Here is a 6697-nt window from a genome sequence, read left to right as displayed (position 1 = left end):
AATATTTCTTTTTGCGCCCAATCTGTGGTAGGGCATTCTGAGATTGTATTGGTCTGACCAGCCACAGTTGGACACACTATAACTTGACTCTCACATAGCAATATAATTTTGGTCCTTTTTAAGAATAAAGGACAACACCCAATAAATCAACAATTTGGAATATAATATATAGGAATACACATATAGAAAATGTGGTATGTTTGTGTATGTATATATACATTATATATGTATATGTATCATACACATATATGTATGTGTGTTTGTATAATGACTTCCTAAAAGAAGCATCTATTGATGAAATGCTGCCACCTGTAGATATCCATTACATATCTTTGTATTGACAGCACTTTTGATTTTTCTATGACCATTCTGTTCTTTATAACCCCACTAGGATAATGCTGGCATTTCCTGCAGAAATTATCATTAGGATCAATGAAAATGCTGCTCATTTTCCCAAATGATATCTAGTCCAGTCTCCTCGTATTCTGGACTCAGCTCAGTATCCATCTGTAATGATTGGTGGAAAATATAGATTCATATACATATGAAATATACTAGCTCAGTGAACATTCTCTTTGGCAACATGCCATAATCTGAGTGGTATTATACACACACACACACACACACACACACACACAAATACGCATACGTGTGTATGTATGCATGTATGTATGTACACTAAATGGATAGTACAGAAGGATTCTTAACCATTTTATGACATGAATTTGCCTATCCATATACCCCTTCTAGAGGCAGCTTAGTTGCACACTTATTACAGTGTTGGACCTGGAGTCAAGAAGTCCTCAGTTCAAATCTGGCCTCAGATATTTACTAACTGAAGGAACGCAGGCAAGTTATTTAACCTCTGTCTGCTTCAGCTTTCTCTTTGGTAATATGAGGACAATAATAGCGCCTACTTCCCAGGATTGTTGTGTGGACTAAATGTGATAATATTTAGAAACATGAAAGTACTATTAAGTTCCAGATATTATTTTGAGAGTAATGTTTTTAACTGCATAAAAATCACAAAAAAGGTGGGTTTTTTTCTTCATACATTCTCCCTTGGAGAGCAACAAATAATCTAGATGATACTGATCCCCAAAAATAGGCATAGACCATGTGATACATTAAGATACATTTCTATGATTTCATTTACCACCATGAATCTCTACTTTGTTATTATTTGAATTTAATATCTTACATGCCTAATAATGTTTCAGGTCAGTGGGTAGACATATTTCACTAAACCTGTTTTCCATGAGACAGGCTCCTCCTATGTACTTTCTTTGTTCCATTCTCAATTAGAATGTTTGAAAATGCTACTTGTTAGAGAAATACCCACAGACATATGTGTGTGTGTGTGTGTGTGTGTGTGTGTGTGTGTGTGTTTATCGCTGACTTGGCTTCCTCTGTGTAGGAAACACACTGTATAATTCTCGTGTAGAAAGAGGTTACTCCTAATTAGGACTTCTAAGGAGAAAAAAAAAAATTCAAGGTTGTATCCTCAGTGAACTCTGTCCCCCCTTTATGCATGATTCACTGTACCTGTACAGCTAGAAATAAAAGCTATCAGCTACCCAATAAAACTTGATGGGTTTTAGAACACTTTCTACGACTGTTCATTTAAAATATGTATTACTCCGAGGTTATTACTACTTGTACTAAAAGCTGACTAAATCTACCCTGCTGAAAGAAAGCTTTAACAGCCTTGTCAGGAATATAACAGATGTCAGGGATCGCCCCAGCTATTGCTTGTCATTGCTAGCACTGCTCCTTCTTAATATTCAGGGTTAAATTGATTACTACACTCTCCTACAGAAGATACCAAACCATATTGCTAACCTGGACAATACCACCGAAAATTCAATGGAGATTTAATGAGAGTGATAATTGGTTATCTTACCTCTTCATTTTTAAGAAAGATATATGCATCTATCTGTGAAACAAGTTTATTTGAGCTGTTCTTTGAAAATAGGCATAGAAAAAAATGACACCAACTAATCAATTTATCTATTATGCCTCATTAATTTTGTTATAACAGACAAAAGGCACTAAAATGTAAAATTGGTTTATGTTCCCATTTAAGAGAGATGTTTATTTTTAGTCTGATATGAACATGAGTTTTATCCTGAAGTTTTCATTTTTAGTTACTGCTTCATATGCAGAATCATGGAGCTAGGAAGAGACCTCAAAAGCTATGTCCTGCATATTCTATCTCTGCATGTCACTACTTAGTAAGAAATGATTAGTTGATTCACAAATAACAATCCTGAAACAATCAAACTGCATACCACCAGCTGCTCAGAAGTCCTTTCTAACCAGCTGTGCCTTCCAGTCACAGTCAGTCACTAGAGTAGAAAGGACATCAGAGACAGACAGATAGAAAGGCGATTACCAGCTATATAGAACTCATCCAGATTTCCTATATGATATACTGTCTCATTCCAGACCATGCACAAAAATTTTTAAACTATAATATTTAATTTTTGTGAGGAGGCTTCATATAGATCATTGATAAATTTATTTATTTTAATCTTAGTAACCAAAGGTTATGTACACATATTGGTTATTTACTCATAGTGGAAACCATGAAGTCATCAAAATTCGTGATCTGATTGCACCCTCAAAGATAAACCCGAAAAAGGTAGATCAACATAATTGAAAAGGCCAAGTATTAGTAACGAATCTTTATGCAGGCATACCTTGGAGATATTACGAGATTGGTTCTAGACAACCACAATAAAGTGATTATTGCAATTAAGTTAGTCACATGAATTTTTTGGTTTACCATTGCATATAAAAGTTATGTTTATACTATACTATAGTCTATTAAGTGTACAATAGCATTATGTCTAAAAAAAGAATATATCTTAATCAAAAGTACTTTATTGCTTAAAAAAATGCTAACTATCATCTGAACTTTCAGTGAGTTATAATCTTTTTTGCTGTTGGAGGGTCTTGCTGTGATGTTGATGGCTGCTGAAAAATCAGGATGATGGTTGCTGAAGATTGGTGTGCCTGTGGCAATTATAATGGCTGTGGCATAATAATGAAGTATGCATATCATTTAACTCTTCCTTTCTCTTGAACACTTAGAGGCCATTTCGGGGTTATTAATTGGCCTAATTTCAATATAGTTGTGTCTTAGAGAAGAGGGAGGCCTAAGGAGAGTGAGAAAGACAGCTGACTAGTTGTTGCAGCAGTCAGAACATACATAACATGTATTAATTACGTTCGCTGTCCTATATGGCCACAATTCATGGTGCCACAAAATAATTAGAATAGTAATATCAAAGAACACTGATCACAGATCACCATAATAATAATGAAAAGGTTTGAAATATTGCAAGAATTACCAAAATGCAACACAGAGACACGATGTAAGCACACACTGTGGAAAAAAGAAAATGGTGCTGATAGGTTTGCCACAAACCTTCAATTATTAAAAACTGCAATTTCTATGAAGCATAATAAATTGAAGTGCAATAAAACAAGGTGTGCTTGTATTAGCTCTTTATTATCCCACACTGACTCATTTGTATTAGTGAACTATGCTAATCTACATTGATGACACACAAACAATTGCTTTTAGTTTGCTTCTCAACAGAACTCAACAGAACTGGCTTTGTGCTCATTTGAAACCCACCACACTGGTTTTCTGATTTTCCCCTACTGCAGCCCATACACTCCCAATGTAGTCTAAACCAGATTAAAATATAATTGGAGAACATTTAACAAAATAAAAAAAATGCAGCAAACATAAGTAATGTTAATAGGTGATTTCTAAGTCAATATGTAGCCTGCAGGGATGCTCATATATGATTACTGGTCCCTGTTTCTATTTGAGTTTGACATCATTGTTCTACAGGACAGTTCACTTCCTGCCTCTAGTTCATTCGTTCTTTCTTTTTCTTTCTTCTTTCTTTCTTTCTTTCTTTCTTTCTCTTTCTTTCTTCCTTCCTTCCTTTCTTTCTTTCTTCCTTCCTTTCTCTTTCTTTCTTTCTTTCTTTCTTTCTTTCTTTCTTTCTTTCTTTCTCTCTTTCTTTCTTTCTTCCTTCCTTCCTTCCTTCTCTTTTCTTTCTTTCTTTCTTTCTTTCTTTCTTTCTTTCTTTCTTTCTTTCTTTCTTTCTTTCTTTCTTTCTTTCTTTTCTTTCTTTCTTCCTTCCTTTCTTTCTTTCTTCCTTCCTTTCTCTTTTGCTTTCTTTCTTTCTTTCTTTCTTTCTTTCTTTCTTTCTTTCTTTCTTTCTTTCTTTCTTCCTTTCTTTCTTTCTTCCTTCCTTTCTCTTTTGCTTTCTTTCTTTCTTTCTTTCTTTCTTTCTTTCTTTCTTTCTTTCTTTCTTCCTTTCTCTTTCTTTCTTTCTTCCTTCCTTCCTTCCTTCCTTCCTTCCTTTCTTTCTTTCTTTCTTTCTTTCTTTCTTTCTTTCTTTCTTTCTTTCTTTCTTTCTTTCTTTCTTTCTTTCTCTCCTTCTCTCCTTCTCTTTCTTTTCTTTCTTTCTTTCTTTCTTTCTTTCTTTCTTCCTTCCTTCCTTTCTCTTTCTTTCTTCCTTCCTTCCTTCCTTCCTTCCTTCCTTCCTTTCTTTCTTTCTTTCTTTCTTCCTTCCTTTCTTTCTTCCTTCCTTTCTTTCTCTTTCTTTCTTTCTTTCTTTTTTCTTTCTTTCTTTCTTTCTTTCTTTCTTTCTTCTTTCCTTTCTTTCTTCCTTTCTTTCTTCCTTCCTTTCTCTTTTGCTTTCTTTCTTTCTTTCTTTCTCTCTTTCTCTCCTTCTCTTTCTTTCTTTCTTTCTTTCTTTCTTTCTCTCTTTCTCTCCTTCTCTTTCTTCTTTCTTTCTTTCTTTCTTTCTTTCTTTCTTTCTTTCTTTCTCTCTTTCTCTCCTTCTCTCCTTCTCTCCTTCTCTCCTCTTTCTTTCTTTCTTTCTTTCTTTCTTTCTTTCTTTCTTTCTTTCTTTCTCTCTTTCTCTCCTTCTCTCCTTCTCTCCTCTTTCTTTCTTTCTTTCTTTCTTTCTTTCTTTCTTTCTTTCTTTCTTTCTTTCTTTCTTTCTTTCTTTCTTTCTTTCTTTCTTTCTTTCTTTCTTTCTTTCTCTCTTTCTTTCCTTCTTCCTTTCTTTTTTACTTTTTGTACAGGACGATCTTCAGCTTGAAAGGAACTTCTTCCGAATGACTCCGAGGCCCTATTTTCTCTACGGTTCAGTTCAAGTTCCTACCTATACAAATCCTTTTCCATTTCCTAAACACCCTACTCCCCCAAAAAAGAAAAAAATAAAATAAAACAAAAACAAACAAAAAAAGCTTCTCTATATTTATAATAATATTAACATAGACCAGTGTTTCTGGAGTCAGAGAACTAGAGTACAAATTCTACTGGGGACACTGTGTCTTTGGGCAAGTCACTTAATTTCTCTGAGTTTCATATGTGAAATGCAGGATGTGAACTAGTTTCTGAGTTTCTGTACATCAAGAAGGATAAAACTGATGCCAATATAACCAGTGAATTTAGACTGTATAGTAAACTATATGAAGGAATGAAAAAAAAAGTCCACTGTACTTCACCTAGCTGACGTCCGTTTGGGTCGTGGTGCTACTTGCATCTCGGCTTAGGTTCACCTGTGCTTCAAGGCTGCTTAGAGAGTAAGGGGGCCCGGAGCCTTGTTAGTCTCAGCTTCCTAATGTGGCAGAGCCTTGGGCTGCAATGGTCTCTTCCCACCCCATCCCCCTTCTCACCTTCTCACCTCCTCCACCCGGACACCCTGCTGAACATTCACAAGAGAGCATCCAGCTCTTTGAGCAGCAGGCAGGGTTGTCAGACGCAGGATACACTCCCCATAAAAGCCTCACCACAGAAGAAACCAAGTTCCAACATGTAGCAGAGGCAGTCCATAAACTAAAGTTACAAAATGGAGAAATGACAAAAGGTGACTGCTTCAACGCAGTCTTCTCCAAGTAGTACATCCCATTCTTCTCCCAAGCAAAACCCTAGAGGCTGGTTTACTCATGGATCTTCTACTTCCTTACCTGGCTTAGCTGTCAACAGCATGGACTCTGGAAATGGAGGTAGAGACAAACCCTCATCTGAAAAATGGACCCTTTTTGAACCAAGAACTCTTCAGAATTCCAAATCGGGTTTCAATGGCCAGTTCTAAAGAGGTACTCAGAAGCCATCACCCATGGAGAATATTTGGGTTCAGGCCACCAGAACTGCAGAAGAACCAGCAGCCTTCAAACCACCTAAGATGGAAGGAATCGATGGAAGGAAAGAAACAAAATCCATGAATCCATAACATCAAACCAAGGGACTTCTACAGGGTTCTAAAGCTCCCTTTTTCAAATGAGCAAAGTTGCTTTCCCACCACTGGTATGTAGAGAGAATATTTTAGACTTTTTTCTCTTTCCATCCACCTTGCACTTAACATAGGAACGATGTCATCCATTTACAATTCTGCTACGGATAGTATTCCTGGGGAAGTTGCGATTGTTTCTTTAAATATTTGTAGCAAAGCCTGAATCTTTCTAATGCAGAAAGACCTATTCGGTAATGACCCAAAGTTAGTCTGAATAACTTCTCAAAGTACAGTCGACCAGAGCTAGTTACTGATCTATAGAACTAGACTGCAGGAGGCAAGGGAAATAATTGAAATCTAGTAGACTTTATTCTGCATATTTTATCCAAAAGAAAAAGTCCATAGGCAAACCAACTTGACATGAG

The 6697-nt window shown here is 35.9% G+C and overlaps 1 pseudogene; it reads left to right on the top strand.

Moving 5' to 3' along the window:
• Nucleotides 1-5683: 5683 nt before the first annotated feature.
• LOC110213216 (putative monooxygenase p33MONOX pseudogene) lies at nt 5684-6354 on the top strand (annotated as a pseudogene).
• The last annotated feature ends 343 nt before the right edge of the window (nt 6355-6697 follow it).

The sequence above is a fragment of the Phascolarctos cinereus genome, unplaced genomic scaffold (genome assembly GCF_003287225.1).
Source record: "Phascolarctos cinereus isolate Bilbo 61053 unplaced genomic scaffold, phaCin_HiC Scaffold_9;HRSCAF=440, whole genome shotgun sequence".
NCBI lineage: Eukaryota > Metazoa > Chordata > Mammalia > Diprotodontia > Phascolarctidae > Phascolarctos > Phascolarctos cinereus.
This window is presented reverse-complemented; position numbering and strand designations above follow the sequence as displayed.